Here is an 18,155-nt window from a genome sequence, read left to right as displayed (position 1 = left end):
AATCACAACAAAATACATAATTTTCTTAAAAAATCAATAATGAAGGCATAAATAATTATGTGCTTTGTAAATCAAAATTACATTGCTAATGAATTAACGAGTTAAAGGGGAAATTAAAACTAAAATACAAAATTCATTAAAAGAATAAAATTAAAATGCGTATGAATTAAAAATACGATTAAGTTGTGAAAGTAGAATTCAGAAAAATTACATAATTTTGTCATATATTAAAAAAATCAGAAAACCTGAAAAATGTTGGGCAAATTATTCAAATTAAGAACTTAAGGAACATCAAAGTTAAAAAGTAAAATTAAGGAAATACATACTACAAATATAAAAAAAAATGAAGTCTACAAGAAAAAAAGCAATAAAGAGGTTTCATTTCATGGTCAGCAAGAAGCCTTGTGAAAACAGTTGCCAGGTAGTTATAAAGATGGTTAGAAGGAAGAATTAAAATGTATATATTTTTTCCCACTTGATATTAATTTTTCTTAAATTATTGTTTCTCAAAGACCAACAATTTTTATTTTCCATTTTCCAGTTCATGTTTCCAGTTTTTCCTAGTTTAATGAGATGAATTTTTGCTCAGTGTTATAGAGACATGGTGGACCAAATATAGATATACATGTATCTTGACGAAAGGAGAGGGATCACATCTGTATCCTCTCTGAGCAACTTCTTCCAAAGAAATATTGGTCCAAGAGCTTTGAAGATAAACTTCAAAAAATGGCAAGTACTTTAAATCAGCATACTACAGTGATGCAGCCACATCAATGATTATAGCAACTTAATTCACAAAAGATCAACTATAGAACCAACTTAGGTGTCCTTCAACAGATGAATAGATAAAGAAAATGTGGCATATATACACAATGAAATATTATTCAGCCTTAAAGAAGAATGAATTATGGCATTTGCCTGAAAGTGGATGGAGCTGGAGAATATCACCCTAAGCAAAATAAACCCATCCCAAAAAACAAAAATCCAAGTATTTTCTTTGATATGCAAGTGCTAACTTACAATAAGGGGGTGGGGATAGGAAAGAACAGAGTTACTTTAGTTAGAGGAGTGAAGGGAGGGGAGAGGGTGTAGGGGTAGGAAGCATAGTAGAATGAATCAGACATTACTGCTCTATGTATATATGTAACTACACGACTGGTGTGATTCTACATCATGTACAACCAGAGAATGAGAAGTTATATTCCATTTATGTATGATGTGTCAAAGTGCATTCTACTCTCATGTAAAACTAATTAGAACAAATTTTTTTAAAAATACTTCAAATGGATCCAATAAATTATTAAGTGTTTTTAAAAATGTCCTTGTGATGGCTAATTTTGTGTGTCAACTTGTCAGGCTTGAGGGATGCCCAGATACTTGTAAAACATTATTTCTGATATGTCCTCTGAGAGTGCTTCCAGAAGAGATTAGAATTTGAGTTCACAAAGTGAATAAGCATATCACCCTCTCCAATGTGAGTGGGCTGGTCATCCAAAATGTTGAAGACATGATGCAACAAAAGGAAGAGAAAGAGTGAATTATTGAGCTGAGATATCAGCTCAACCTTCACCAGTTCTCAGGCCTTCACATTCAGACCAGAACTTCCAGCATCAAATCCTGCCCTTAACACTCAGGTCTTGGAACTTCAGCTGAATTACAATATATACTTTCTTGCTTTTACAAGACCCTTGGCAGGTCAAAAGACTTCTCAGTTTGTACAACCTGATTAGCTTCTTCCTAAATTATTTGTACAAATGTGTGTGTTCTGTTCTTTGGAAAACCCTGACTAACACAGTCATGAGCAAATCAATCTCGTTTCTCAGTTTAGGTTATCCAATACCTGTTAGAGGGTGTGTATAATGGTCAGCCAAGCCTCTTAAATAAAAAATCATTTTGTATTTTTGTGGTCCTTGAACATTAATTTGATATTGAATACTCTCTGGAATTAAAAAAAAGGAATAAAGCAGAAATAAGAAGGAAGGAAGGTAGGAAAGATGGAAGGAAGGAAGGAAGGAAAGAAGGAAGGAAGGAAGGACAATAAAGGAAAGCAATTTCCAATATGTACATCAATAGAGAAAATAGGGAGAAAAGTACACATAAACACTATTAGAGGTGAAAAATATGTGAAGTAACCAGAAAAAAAAAATGTATCAAACCCTGTATTCAGAAAAAGTTCAAGTTGCTAGGTATGTTTATTTTGGAACAACAACAACAACAAAGAATCATAAGTATTATAAGATTTACTATAGTATTTAATATACAATAAAATATTTTGGAGATTGCAATAAGGAAAACAAAAAAATAAAAACTCAACTTCTTTTTATCATCACTTTCAGATTTTTCCTCCAGATGGAAAGCATATAAATATCATGTAATATATTTTTATATGGTGGACAAATATTTGCCATATAAAATTATATTTACACACATATATGTATATATTTATATTTATATATACTACACAAACATAGACACACATAACTTCATGAGTTATTTTTTTTCTTCTTTTTAATACCGGGGATTGAATCCTTGGGTACTTAACCACTGAGTCTCATCTCCAGCCCTTTACATTTTTTTTATTTTGAGACAGGATCTCATTAAGTTGCTTAGGGTCTCATTAAATTGATGAGGCTGGCATTGAACTTGCAATTCTCCCACTTAAGACTCCAGAATTACTAGGATTACAGGCATGTACTACTGTGCTCTGCTGTTCGTGAGTTCTTAAATGCTAGTTTTGGATGTACTGTATTAAGATAGCTCACTGGTTCCATAAAGTAAACCCAAAAGGCAAATATTTATTTTAAAACACCACATTTAAATAATTGGTTATATATACCAAAATAATATGAAATTTCATGCCTGAATTTACCAAGGCATAAAACTATAATTATTATAGAATCCCCTTTTTACTTCCTAAAATAATGTCTTTACATCATATAAGATGTAATAGATAAATAATCAGAACAAATATCTAAATGCAGATACTTATTTTCCGTAAAACTCTCTAACCACTTTCAGTTTTGTGTATGTCATTGAAATTTTATAAAATAGAGAATTTAATATACTTTCATTTGTTGTTTTTAGATATACATGACTGTAGGGTGTATTTTGACATATTATACGTACATGGGATGCAACCCATTACAATTCTGATCCCACATTCTTGTTGTTGAACATAATGTGGAGTTACACTGTTCATGTATTCATGTATGAGCATAGTAAAGTCAAATCATTCTACTGTCCATTCCTATACCCTTCATTTCCCTTTGTCTAATCCAATGAACTTCTATTCTATACCTACTCCCACACCTTATTGTGTGTTAGAATCCACATATCAGAACATATTTGCCCTTTGGTTTTTTGGAGGACTGGCTTATTACATTTAGCATGATATTTTCCAGTTCCATCCCTTTACTGGCAAATGCCATAATTTCATTATTCTTTAAGGTTGAATAATATTTCATTGTGTGTATATACCACATTTTATGTGTTCATTCATCTGTTGAAGGACATCTAGGTTAGCTCCATAGCTTGGCAATTGTGAATTGAATTGCTATAAACATTGATGTGGCTGCATCAATGTTCATTCTATAAAATGTTGTTATACTTACAATTGTGATTATGTAAGTATTTCATATAAAATGGCATGTTTTTATTTTCAATTTTTGGATAATGCCATTTATCTTATTTTACCAAAAAAATAATTTAAGCAATTTTTAAAATAAAAATACAAGGTATATATATTTATGAGAAATTTATTTACTTCTTTTAGGTTGTATAAAATGTCATCAGTACAGAGCTGTGTCTTAACACATAATTTCCTGCATTTTAAAAGTTGAAGCAGCCCTTAAGTCTGAGGAAAGTTTATACATATTTATTCTTTATAGTTCCACTTCTGTCTAAAAAAACACAGTGAAAGCTGTACTTTACACAAGTTATTGCTTACTCATCTTGAGATAAATAAATTTGTTAATAAAATAAATCCATATGTGCATCATGATTTTTAAATGATGGAAATCAAAACTACTTTTTAAATGATTTTTAAGCAAAAATACTAATCATTATCTTTATTGAAGTATTACTCAAAAATAAATTATCACACAAATCTCAATGAATACATCTGTCACATTATTTACAATTTCATCCCGTTGGAAAGACCTATGCAATTTGATTATATGATAATGTTAGGAAAACAGCATAGGACTTTTACCTAAAAGAAGAGAGAGAAAAAGAGAGAGAGAGAGAGAGAGAGAGAGAGAGAGAGAGAGAGATACAGAGACAAAGAAGATTTTTTTCTACCTCAGCCATTTCCAAAAATTTTTCTGGGCCTGATTACCAAAATCTAATTTTTTACACTCTTAGAAAATGATAAAAAGTCATTTTTTAAACTTCACTTACAAAAGTAAATAAAAGTTAAGTTTTGCAGCTTCTATTATTCACATAGTAGTTTAACTTCCTCTAAAAGAAATTACTCAAGATACAATTGCACAATCTACATGAATTTTTTCAGCTGTCTGCCCTTCAACAGACAATTGACTAGCAGCTTTAAACTGACTGGGGATTTGTCACCCACCCATAGGCACCATTCATTTTAAATAAGAGAAGTATCTCTTTGGTCTCAATTGTGCTGCTGCTTCCACAGAGATGGCATTTTCCCACATATTAGATAGATTGCTCAAGTTGTATCAAAGAGAAGCAATTCATCTGTGACAAGCCAAGATCCATAATAGAGTTAAGGCTCACACTACCTGCCTGCAATCCAATAAGAAAGGTTGGGTTTATCCTTCATGGATGAGAACAAAGAAAGTAACTGACCCATGAAATGAGAAACGTAGCTGAATAACTTCTGGATGTGAAGAGATAAAAGTTGTTGACTGAGTATTACATAACTTGGAAGCACATAACAGTATGGTTCAGTGAAGGCAGTGGAATTTCCAAAATGCAGAAATTTGTCAGAAAAACAAGTTGTATAATTTTATTTAAAGTTAATATACTTAAATGAAAAGGACCATCACTAAACTTTATATAAAAATAAATTCATCCTTCACAAATTTGTTCCAATTTTTACATACAAATGAGCCTATCTATGTCTAACATCTATCTTAACCAGAATGACTTACATGTACTTGCGTTCCATGATGAATATATATGCAATCATCCCTAAGTGTTTATTTTTCTATTTAACCATTGTCCTGAATAAAACGAATAATATAAATAAAACTAGTTATGTCAACCAATGATGTTTTCAAAGTATCTAGGAATTACTCTACTGTTATACCTAAAAGTCTGCTGAGCCAGGGTGTGGTGGCATACAGCTGTGATACCACACAGCTGAGAAAGGAGGATTGCAAGTTCAAGGTTAGCCTCAGCAACATAGGGAGAACCTAAACAATTTAGTAAGATCCTATTACAAAATTTAAGAAAAGAATGGGGCTGGGAATGTAGCTCAGTGGTAAAGCACTCCTGGGTTCAATCCCCAGTTCCACCTCCCCAAAAAGAAAGAAAAAAATGATTACTTAGGAATACTTTATACATTACATATAATGTTATTCTACAGTTGAGGAATCGGGAACAATTTGAAAACATTATCCAAGTCATTAAGTCAGTAACTTACCGAGAGTTTTCAAACCACGGGAGTCTGAATACAAAGTACATGATTTTAACACTCAGGTATGCCTACTTTAGTTTATGATTGCTAAAGATTGATTATTTGGCCAAACTATAGTCAGGTTTCTAAACTTTCTTCTAGGACCATCTGTATATTTTCTTAAAATTCAAATTCAGCCAAAGAATTCTTTTAAGTCATTTCAACCAGAAACACTCATTCCTCGATATCTTAATAATCCACAAATTCTGATCAGATTCCTCATCCTCCACCATCCCTGTCTGGTGATCACCTGGTCAGTTTTCAGCAAAAATCTTTTCAGGTTGGGTTATTCTTATCCCTGCCTTTTTCTCTTAATAATTTTCTATCTACTGATCTCCATAACACTTCTTGCCTTTAAGTTCCTATTATCTTGTGCCCTATTAAAATTTGAGCCCAATCTCTCTCCTCTAGTGCAAGACCCCACAATTTGTTAACATGACCATCAATTCTTGACTCAAAAATTATATATACATATACATACACACACACACACACACACACACACACACATATATATATATATATATATATATATATATATATATATAATTTAATTTATATCCAAATAGAAATTTTAATCTATAAGATACTCCTAGAAAAATATACAGCCTTGTTCTGATTAAGCATGATTTAATTGTGTCCCTACAGAAGTCCATGTCCCAAAGATGGTAATATTGGAAGATGCAAAACACTTCAGAGCTCTTTGGGAGGTCCTTGATTCATTGGAGGCATGCATTCATGGAGAGTACTGTGTCCTGGGGTAGGTTCCGTGACAATGCCTTGCTTTAAGTGCCTAAGTCTGACCCCATGCCCCTCTCTCTGCTCAGTGTTCCAAATGTACTCTGTTTCTGTAATGCATTCCTGCCATTGCTATTTCCATGAGGTGTTCCAGTCACAGGGCAGTCCATGCCACAGAGCTAGTGTTATTTCATTTGAATTTTGAACCTCCAGATCTGTGATCTAAATAAATCTCTTTTCTTCATAAGTGGAACTTGTTTAGTATTTTGTTTATCGTAATACAAGCTAAACTAGCACAAACAAATTCTCAGTAATTGTTAGTCCAAAACAAAACAAAACAGACTGAATGATTAGATAACTAATTCTAAAAAGTGAAGATTGATTTTATTTCAATACATTTCCTGTTTGTGGATTTATTAATCTATGAAATAATTCATTCAATTTCTGCATAGGCCCAACAGTTAATGTACCATTTATTTATTTTGAAATAGATTTTTCTCTTGCAATTTACATTAGTGAACATAGTTCAGTCATCTATTTTTTATGTTAGGCTTTCTTAAAATTTGAAATATAATCTTAAGTTTTCATATTCCATGTGACTATGTACCAGTGCCTCGTTTCACTCATATGATTGATAAAGAACAGTTCTACAGTTCTATGAACATATTTAACATGTCTTTTCCTGAATATATGGATATGTTATATTAGATATTTCTCTTGATATACACATAGGAATTAAATTAGTGGTACAAAAGTATTTATGTGTGTAATAGTAGATATTAAAAATTCTACCTTTATTATATACTAATTTATATACTTAACATTCTTTGAAGTAATTAGTACTACCATCTGCTTTATTTCATCATTGACACTCTGAGTTGTGGATTAGGATAGGTATCACATTGAAGGTATAATTTGCTTTTCATCTTGAGAATAATGAGAAACTTCTCATATTTCTATTAATTATTTTGGAATCCTCTTCTATAAAGCATTGTTTTAAGTTTTTTTAAATCAATTTTATAAGATTTTTCTTCTTTTTGTACCTGATTTGAAAAAGATCTTTGGATACATTATATATATATACTTTATCAAATATATAGATGGTGATTATCTCTCCTCTATTAGTGGTTTCTTTCTTTTTTTTTTAGTGGTTTCTTTCTTCAAAAGAAGATCTCAATCTGAATATAGTCTAGTAATCATTTCATACTTTAGAAATAACATTTGTGTACTATTAAAATATTTCTCTACTATAATTTGTTGAAAGCAATATGCACAGATCAAGGTATATACAAAATTTGATTGCACTTTATATGACTAAAGCAGAAAAATAATTTCATAGTGATATCCAGGTTGCCTAAAAATAGTCATTCATTCTAGAACTCTTTACCATTATTAATCTCCAAGTTTTAGCTAAGAGATAAAATTTTAAAAAGTTTGAGAACATGTACCTACATATATATGTGTGTGTGTGTGTGTGTGTGTGTGTGTGTGTGTGTGTGTGTGTATATATATATATATATATATATATAGAGAGAGAGAGAGAGAGAGAGAGAGAGAGAGAGAGAGAGAGAGAATTATGCAAGCATGGAATGTAATTTGCTCCAATTCATTCCCCAGTATTTCTTCTTTCTTTCCCCTCTTTTACTAGAAGAAAGATCGTTTAATCTTAATTACCTCCCAAAGGTCCTGCTTGCAAGTACTATAGCCAGATTGTTTCTGTGTTCTTAATATCTCACAGTGAGCTCAGAGTAGGGATGAAATTTCAACATGAGATTTGGTGAGGTCATTCCAGCCACAGCAATCTCATGTTCAGTTATCTTTTCCAGTTTCTTTCTCTTTTCAGGACATTTTTATGACATCAATAAAATTATAATTAAGGTATTTTTGAATTTCAACATTTTAACTTAGTATACCCACACATATGAACACACTCAATACTGTGCGTGTGTGTGGACAACATCAATACTGATGTGCTTACTTCTGAAGGGAATGTCCACTATTTCTAGAAAGCCATTAGAAGCATGTTAGATCACCCCCCCCCCAAAAAAAAAAATACTTAAATCTTCTGATGTGATGGCATTTGTTTCAAGAGTTTTACACAATATGGCAAGATTCATCTTTCTAACAATCCATGAAATAGAAATTATTTTACTTCCATTTTATAGAAAAGAAAACAGAGATAAAGAGAGATAGAACTGTTAATCCAAGTTCTCAAACAGCTGGCGGAGAGAGCACCAGAAGCCGTACCCTTAAAACTGGCTCCACAGAATAAATATAATTTCCATGTTTACAGTTTTATGCATTTTATGCTATATATCCACTTCTAGAAAAACTTTAAACATTAAGTTTTATTATGAATATCAATTAATACGATATGTTTATGATATAATATTTACTGGTATCTCAAATTTAAGCATAGACAGAAAAAATCATGAAAATACATTAACTACAGCTGCTGCTGGGTGACAGAATTATAGTTGATTTTATTCTTTATACATTTGTGCACTTCCTGTCTCTTCTTCCCTAATAAGCATATATTATTTTATAAGAAGGAAAACAGAGATAAAAATGTTTTTATCCTTTGCTTTACGGTGTAGCTCAGTCTTACTAAAATATTAATTATCTTCTATGGCTGTGTAGAGGAAGGCAACAACCACTAGAACTTTCAATTATTTGCATTAAGTATTTTTGTAACACCAAGAACAAAAGGCCTCATGTAAATAAGCTCTTAATAAGTGTTAGTGAAAAGAAGAATTTTGCTGCAATAGATAATTCTGGCCAGTTGAACATCCAGTGTCACTTTTCAAGGTGATCTGCATTACATAAGCCAAACTTGCCTGATAGATGGAAACATTATAAAGATAGTGATATCCTGTTTATAAACGAATCTCATCAATCAATTAAAGAGTGTTCTGAAGTTATTTTTTGATGAATGATAATCATTTGTTTTTTTAAGAAACAAATACAGCATTTGGGGCTTTCACGGTTTGCTTTACTGATAATCTCATTATTATTTTGCATGCAGAAACATAAAATTTGCAAGACTTTATAATTTTTGTAAATTTTCCAGATTCTTATAAATATTCTTTAAATTATTGTGAGCTAATACTATGCTATATGACTTCATGAATAAAACATTCTGCAGGGTAACTTAAAAGGATTAATTGTGGTGGAATTTGAGTTGACTTGTTCAAAATTAGATGCATAACGCTCATCAAATTCCAGTCAGATAGCTTTGCTCAGCATGTGTGTATTAATAATAATCTAAGGACAGTTTAATCCTTTCTTGGGAAACGTTCCAATATAACCTTAATCAAAAAATGCATACTGTATGCATTAGTAAATCTATTTTAATTTTTATTAAAGTTTAAGAATTTTAAATATTGTGTTAAATTATACAGATAAAAAAGAAATAGAAATTAGAGCTTTCCAATTACAACTATGGAAATTTTCAAAATGATCATGAAATTGAAAATTCAACTGAGACTTATTAGACCTATATTGTAAATAATAACTAATGCATTCTATGTAAGTGCCCTTAAAAGATAGACAATTGTAGAATGTATTTGACATTCATAAAGTGTCTTTCTTGAGTCAATAAAATATATTATACTTTGGGCTTACGTCTTTGCCTTTATGTTTTATTCTATGTCATCCTAGAAACTTAACAACTTACCTGATATATCAGTGTTGTTTGTGCACATGTGCATTCATGAGAGGACAGATATGGGTGAGTCAGGAAGACCACAGAGGACATCTTTTCAGGTTGTCTCAGAAAGCAAAGTTTGAAATTTGACAAAAATTAAAAAGCTGCTTAACAGTGGTGTGTGAAAAAGCTGATTTTGTCTGGACTCACTTTTATTTGATATTGATGGCCAGGCAGGTCTCAAAAGGTCCCACAAATACTTGGAAACACTCAGTTTAAATAACTCTATATATTCAGGCATCTCCTAGAAAGGAAGAAAAGTAAGAACTTTGTTATCTTTCTTTTCTTTTCTTTTTTTTATTTCCTACAACTAATTTATAGTTTAAGTTAAAAAAGTATCAGGTGTTTACTGTGTCAGACAGAATCTTAGGTATTGAAGGTAAACCTGGTCATAAAATATATATTAGTCTCTTATATCACTACTATGCTTGGGAATTATATGTGCGGTTTTTTTTTTTTTTTTTACAAAATCACAGCCCAGATTCATATTTGCTTAATTTCCTAAAAAATAATTTCTAGTGTTTTTATGTAAGGATTCTGGCTGTGGAAATATATAGGACAGTGTTTCTCTGATGAGCAAACTCCTGGAAGGTAACAGGCACCATGTTTTCTACACTTGTAATATTTTGCAATTTCTCCCATGAACTAGTAAGATTACTAATACATGTGCAAAGCCTAGCTGCTGTGGCAATGCACTGCATGAGGAGGCTCTGGGCTAGAGTCTTAACAGCCTCAATTTTGATCTCAGGTGCTCAGTTTCCTGGGAATAAAGGAACTCTCCTGTTAGACAACCACAGTGTTTCACCAAGCTCTGCTGAGCCTGAACCTGTCCACATGACAGCAACTTCAAACATGGACTTTCTTGAGAGCTCCACAAACCTCCTCACATTGCACATTCCAACTACAGTATGTGACTGAGAAAGAAGCTGCATAATGTTGCTAACTCTGTAACCTGTCTAATGACACAGTGAACAATAATGTACTGCTGATGCCACTGACCTGATGTAACCTATTGATATAAATAAGGCTGGCAGCTTGGACAAGGGCTTTTCTGCCTTTCTATCATTCTGCTCTTCTGCCACTTGCCTCTGCACCTTGCTTCTGTCTCCATTTGATTTTCTTACATTTATAACCTCATAAAAACTTTGCTTTTACTGAAACAGTTTAAATGCCTACAAAAAAACCTTGGAAGACATATGTTCACATGTTAAGTATATTATTACTAAGTTGAGAAATAATATATTTATTGATATTTTATTAAAAACTTTAACCTTTGTTTGGATTTGCATTTTATCAAAATGCCTTTTAACAGTAACACAGCTAGTGAATTTTTGAATTTATTTTATCATGTAATGAATACTAATTTATGCTTTCATTCTTTGCCCTAAAATCTTTTGAGTCCACTGATTTGTTCAACACATTCACCTACTAAATATTCATTAAAGGCCTATTTTCTCCTTGCTTTTGTTTTTGTTTACCTCATGTTTTAGCCTTAAAATTCAGGGATTTTTTAAAGAAGAAAATCCTTTCAAAATATTATAATTTAAAGGATGAATTAGTTACCTATTCCTGTGTGACAAATCATTCTAAATATTAGAACTTTAAAATAACGTCTAAAGATTTCTCGTCAGCTGGTAGATCAAATGCATTCTTTTCTCCTTCTCGCTCAGTTCTTCTTGAGGTTGTCAGATAACCTTGGATCAGGGATGTGGTTCTAATGATTTTGCCTGGGCTCACTTTTATTTGGTATTGGTGGCTAGGCAGGTCTCAAATGGTTCCTGTTGGAACTCCTGGATTCTTCACATGAAGTGAGATAGAAAACTTCCCATTTTATCTGTAGAGTTGTGTGAGGGAAAAAAAAATACTATATGTGTGTGTGTGTGTGTGTGTGTGTGTGTATATACATATATGTATATACACACACACATATACATAGTATTTTTTTAATTGGAGTTTCAGGCAAGTTTGTTATGCACCAACTGCCAATTCTGAAATTGTTCAAATTAAAATGTTGCTGTTAAGAAACAAACAAACAAAACAACAACAACAATAACACAAAAAAACATGAAATATGTGACTTTGATCCTGTAACATTCAATGGGTAGAAGTGGAAAAAAATGGAGCATATAACTTAAATGAAGGCTATGAAGAAATAAAGAAAATGTTTCTAGAGGAAGGTAAATTGACAACTGTTGTTGTCTAGTAGCAAAACAATTCAGAATACTATCACTAGGAAAATTGAGAAACAGAAACTTTTATAGAATGAGCATTTAAGTTTGACTAAAGGGATCTTCAGGTAAAATAGGAAAAATATCAGCTAATTGCTTCCTGCTATTTCTGATAACTACCCGAAGGAGTGGAGTCTGAAGACAGTGGCCAATTTGTACCTATAATGAAAAAAATAAATAAATAAATAAATAACAGGTCTTGTTAGGTTACAAAGTAGCTTCTCATTTGCAATTTCCCAGTCCCTCCTCAAGGGAAGAAAAAAATTCTTCACATTTAATTAGAGAAGCACTTAACAACAAAGCTTTGGGATATTATAATAGAACCTCACTTAGTAATTTTTAAATAAATTAAAATCCTAGATCCTAGACTTCAGTTTTTTTAAGTACAAATGATTAAAGTTGAAAGAAGTCTGGATGAGAAATTTTTCAAAGTCTCTTTAAGATATATAAGACACAATTCTAGCTAGTGACTGCAGTGTCATCCTGATTATTCATTTTTTTTTCTCTTTTAAAGCTTCATTCATTCACTCATCGACTATTTCAATAGACATTTATTAGGAAATTCTGGTATAAAGTGGCCAGGAAGAAAAACATGAAAAATTCAAAAGATTGCTATTATGCCTGCATTCTGAAAAATGGAGACAATCATACTATAAATGCTGAGACAGAAAATTGCATGTCTAGGGTAGAGCTAAATCACACATTTAAAAATGATATTGGCGAATATTCTGAAGAAGACTATGGCAAGTTAAAATATGGCATGAATTTTACCATAAAAGTCTCTTTAGCTTTGCTTCATAATCTATAAACATATAAGGTGACTTTGCTATAAATATGTTTTAAATAAAAATGTGTCCCTTTTAGGTACGAAAGAAGTAATTTTACCTTGGAAATAAATGATTATCTCACATAAGAAATAACCTGTACATTCAATTTTACAATATGTAGAATAAGTAATAAAATGAAGAAAGGAGAAAGCAGAGAACAATAACAATAATGCTAATATTTATTTTATTACTTATATGCTAATTGTAGTTCTTAATATGCTTATATATGTAAAAGTGATGATCCTCTAACTTATGTATTAGTTATACTCTTTCCATTTTATAGATTAGGCAATGAAATTTGAGAATTCTTCTAGATTATATTCAATTATAATTTCTACTTTTTTCGTGTGTACAATGAAAACTTATTATTGTTCCTGAAGACAGCATAGAGACATTTACATTCATGCACAATTGAAAAATAAGAAAATCAGTGAGAATGATTCTTCAAAGTCAAAGAAAGCACTTGTGAAAAAGTGTTTTGTTAAAACAGATTCCACAGACTTTTCTTTTAACTTTTGAGGGTTTGTTTGTTTTTTGTACAGAAGTGTGACCATGTGGGCATTTAGTGAATATCCCTAGTTAAATGCTTGTATAGAATAGGCCCATAATTGGACGGCTCCCCAAATGTTGAAGCATAGAGGGAAAAGTGTGAAGAAGGGAAGTGTTTTGTTTTGGAGGTGCTACAATCGAAGAACTTTGAAATCACCAGGTAATGATGAGTGAGAAAACCTAAAAGCAGAGACATGATCCTACCCCTTGGGACCATTATGGCTCTTGGTACATTTCACAGTCCAGAAGAAGTAAATGAGAGGCCAAAATAATAAGGGAACAAAAGTGCAGGGTATGGAAATCTAAAAGATCCATGATCCATGGCTGTAATGTCTATACTTTGGAACATACCATAGGAAAGAATTAAAACATATCTCACATGGTTCTGAATCATAGAAATGATATTATGTTAAGAATCTAGATTAATATGATTATATATTGTTAGTGATTTGAAAATACCTGAGAGAATTAAATTGTTCACTGAAGAAAGATATAAAGAATCTATAGTTTTTTTTTTTCTAAAAACAACTCTAAACCATAATGCCTAGCATCCAGTAAAAGATTATGAGAACAATAATACCACAGGGAAACATGAATAGGAAGCAATAGACAATAGAAAATCATTAACAATAATTTTAGCTATTAAAATTATCAGACATACTATGAAACAATCAGACCTACTACAAAGTATGAAGTATAAGTCAATCTACAAAATTTTAGCAAAAAAAAATATGGAAACCATAAAAATTTGGCATTAAAAAATATTTTTAGTTGTTGATAGAAATTTTATTTTATTTATTTTTTCAAATGTGGTACTGAGAATCAAATCCTTTACCTCACACAAGTACTCTACTACTGAGCCACAGCAACAGCCCTGACATGATTTTTAAAAAAGAAAACAAGTAGAAAGAATATATCTGTAATAAAAAATAATAATAATAATTGAGAATTTAAGGAAAATCTAGTAATCTTCACAAAATTTTATACCACCTTTGTGCAGAGCCATGCTAACCTTTTCTGTATCATTTCCATCTTAATACAAGTGAATTCAAAGAAAGTACAAAAGAACAATCACAACACTAATAGAAAACCAAAAATCAAAGAAAGATTGATTTCACAGAAACAAGTGTCACTGAATGCTCATTTTTCAACAGCAACAATGAAAGTAGCACAGAAATTCAGTATCTCCATTTTTGAATTAACCGTCAATTTAGGATTTTAGGACTAATAAATATTATTATAGAAATAACCATGAATGACATTTTCTGACTTACGGTGCAAAGTCTTTAATAAAAATTTTAATTTTATTTGTATGTATGATTTTAGATTTTTTTTAATTGTGATTTTCAACTAATTGGTACATTTCATTTAAGTTTTCAAGTTTTGGGAGAAATTTATTATATTATCCCTTAATCTTTTTTAATTGACTTTAATATCTATACTGAATTTTCTATTTTATTCATGAAATTGATCATTTATGTTCTCTCTTTTTCTCAGTCAGTTCTGGAAAGTTTTGTCATTATAGTAATAATTCTACACTTGAAATTTTGCATTAGTGATATTCTCTAGTGAAGATGTTTTATATTTCAATGCTATATCATTTTTTTTTTAAAAAAAATCTTGCTGTTATTCTTTTCTCTCTTTTCTTATATTTTGGGTTTAATTTTCTGTTCTTTTGCCTGATACTTTAGTTAGAATCTTAGATCATTTTTTTTTTTGAATTTCATTTCCTTCTAATGTATGTATTCAATGCACCAAATTTCTTTCCACTGTTATTAAAAGTTATTATTAAGTACATACAAAATTCTATTATTTTGTATGACGCTATAATATATGTCATCTCATTGACCACCAGGTGGATTCCACTGATCTGATTGGATCAGGAGATATCCCCTACCTCCTTCACCTCTTCATGTGCATCCCTCCTGCAGCTGTGTCCTCAGTCTAAGAGGATGAACATCCTACTCGGGAGAACTATCCTTTGATCAAGGGTATTACAGTAGTTACTTTCTTCTGCAAACAAAATTCAATTATTACATCTTCTTGTTGAAGTAAGCACTTAATGATTATAATAAAGATCTCCTTACTTTTTGCAATGCTTACTATGTGAAACACTCCATCATCTTATTGTTATAAACCCATGCCAGGTGATTCATATGTTAAATATCTTTCATATATTTTCTTCAGATGTATAGACCTTACCTTGTTTATTCTGTGAGTGTGATATATTTAGTTACTTTTATGTTTAATTCAGTGTCATAACTTAACTTCATTTAAGTGTTCATTCATTTAAGGTTTAATAAAATTACCTATATATTTTTATTATGGACTATTATATTGTTATTTGTTATCTGTTTTTCTTGATTCTTGTATGATCAATGTAAGTTTTCATTTATTTATTTTTGGGGGTATTATAATTTTTTTTTCTATTCTATCTTTTATTTATTTTACTTCATTAATTGGGTTCTTAAGTATTCACTTTTTTGGCATTTCATTAATATTTCTTGGGCAGTTTTGGTATCATTGCATTTAACAGATACACTAAAAGTCACAAAAAATACATTTGTAGCTAATTAGTTTATCATAAATTTGTTCTCTTACCATAAGAAAAAGTGCAGTCTACTATTTCTAGTCATCATACAATTTTGATTTTGTTCTGCTGAGAGCCATAGCCAAGTAGGAATGATGCATGGCATTTTTGGTTGAAAGGTGACCCCAGCAAGCCATTGAGATGATAATGATTATGTTAAGATGGGCATTCAATTGGAGATTAGACCCCTGCTGTCTGCCTAGGCCTGCTACTTTGGAGCTCTCCCAGGACTCCCTGAGAGTTACCATTGGATGGGGAAGTGTGGTAGGAGGGAATTCCGGAGGAAGGATTTCCTGTTCCTGTAGTGTGTCCTGGGAGAAGGCCTCATATGTGGCATTTTCGCGGGAGTTTTGGAAATAAAGTTTGTTCCTGCTTGAGTGGCTTGTGATTTGTGCCCAGCCAGACTGCGTCATTTGGTGGCCCATACGGGGAACGCCTGAAGCTCGGAGGTAAGTGAAATTGCTCGCCCCTGAGGGAAGGCGAGAGAATGGGTGACCATTTCAAAAAACAATGTGTTCTGGTTTTGATTTATTTTGTTTTTGTTTCAAGCTGCCTTTCCCTAGAACTTTCTTAGGCAAACTGGGAAAAATGGTTGGCTCAAGGTTTGAAGTTTTTCGCCCCTGAGGAAGAGAAAATTGATACAACGATTTTTTTGTTTCATTCTGTTTCAGTTTTGTTTTGTGTTATCTTATTGGGTTGCGTTATCTTTATAGTAGATTAGAAAATAGTAAAAAACAAACCAAAAGAGTGTTAAGTAAATTGTTAGAGGTTCAGATCATGGAGAAAGACATTTTAGATCAAGCAAAAGAGAAGGTCTCTCGAGCTAGTCAGACAGAGGAAGAAAATTTAAAGGAAAATGGGCTATTAGGGAAAAAGCTACAACAGGAGGCTGCTACTAACACCGTTCTATCACCAGAGGGCATAATTCAACCAACAGCTCCATCCTTAGAGACAGCTGAGTGGCCCTCAAGCCCCGTAGTTGATAGATGGAATCCTGAGACAGGACCTCAAAGATTAGCATGCCCTCTACTTGAGCAGGCAGGAGGGCAGCGAATTCACTGTGCTCTAGATTTCAAAACAGTGAAGCAGTTAAAGGAGGCCGTAACAACCTATGGTCCCCAAACACCCTTCACTATAAGCATGGTCAAATCCATTACCAACTTGGACATGACGCCAGCAGATTGGGCTAGCATGTGTAAATCTGTGCTAAAGGGAGGACAATATTTGTTATGGAAGGTTGCCAATGAGGAATTTTGCACGGAGACAGCTAGGCGAAATGCAGCAGCCGGTTACCTTCAAAGAAATCTAGATATGTTGTTAGGAAAAGGACCTTATGAGGGTCAACGGCAACAAATTGAATATGATCCTGCTATATATACACAAATTGCTGCAGACGCAGTTAGGGCATGGAAGATTTTACAAGGACATGGAGATTTACAAGGTCAATTATCTAAGGTAAAACAGAGAGCTAACGAACCTTACGCTGAATTTGTAGATAGGCTTATTCAAACAGCTGCCAGAGTTTTTGGTGATACAGAACAAGCAATGCCATTAATAAAACAACTGGCTTATGAGCAAGCAAATCATTGCTGCAGAGAGGTTATTAGACCATGGAAACATGAAGATTTAAACACATATATTAAATTATGTAGAGACATTAATGAACAAGGGCAAGTCTTGGCAGCTGCAGTACAACAGGCTTTAGATGCCAGGCCAAAAACATGCTACAATTATGAACAAACAGGACATTTTAAAAGGAATTGCCCCATAGGAAAAGGGTTTAACAAAACTAGGTATGAAAGGAATAGAATACCGGGTATTTGCCCACAATGCTATAGAGGGAGACATTGGGCTAATGAATGTCATTCTC

The 18,155-nt window shown here is 32.1% G+C and overlaps 1 non-coding gene across 1 annotated transcript; it reads right to left on the bottom strand.

Moving 5' to 3' along the window:
• Positions 1–14,650: 14,650 nt before the first annotated feature.
• On the bottom strand, positions 14,651–14,756 carry LOC114093515 (U6 spliceosomal RNA). Its single transcript, XR_003582910.1, has one exon. It is a non-coding gene; the product is annotated as a U6 spliceosomal RNA (small nuclear RNA).
• Between the last annotated feature and the right edge of the window lie 3,399 nt (positions 14,757–18,155).

Source organism: Marmota flaviventris, chromosome 5 (genome assembly GCF_047511675.1).
Source record: "Marmota flaviventris isolate mMarFla1 chromosome 5, mMarFla1.hap1, whole genome shotgun sequence".
Lineage (NCBI taxonomy): Eukaryota > Metazoa > Chordata > Mammalia > Rodentia > Sciuridae > Marmota > Marmota flaviventris.
This window is presented reverse-complemented; position numbering and strand designations above follow the sequence as displayed.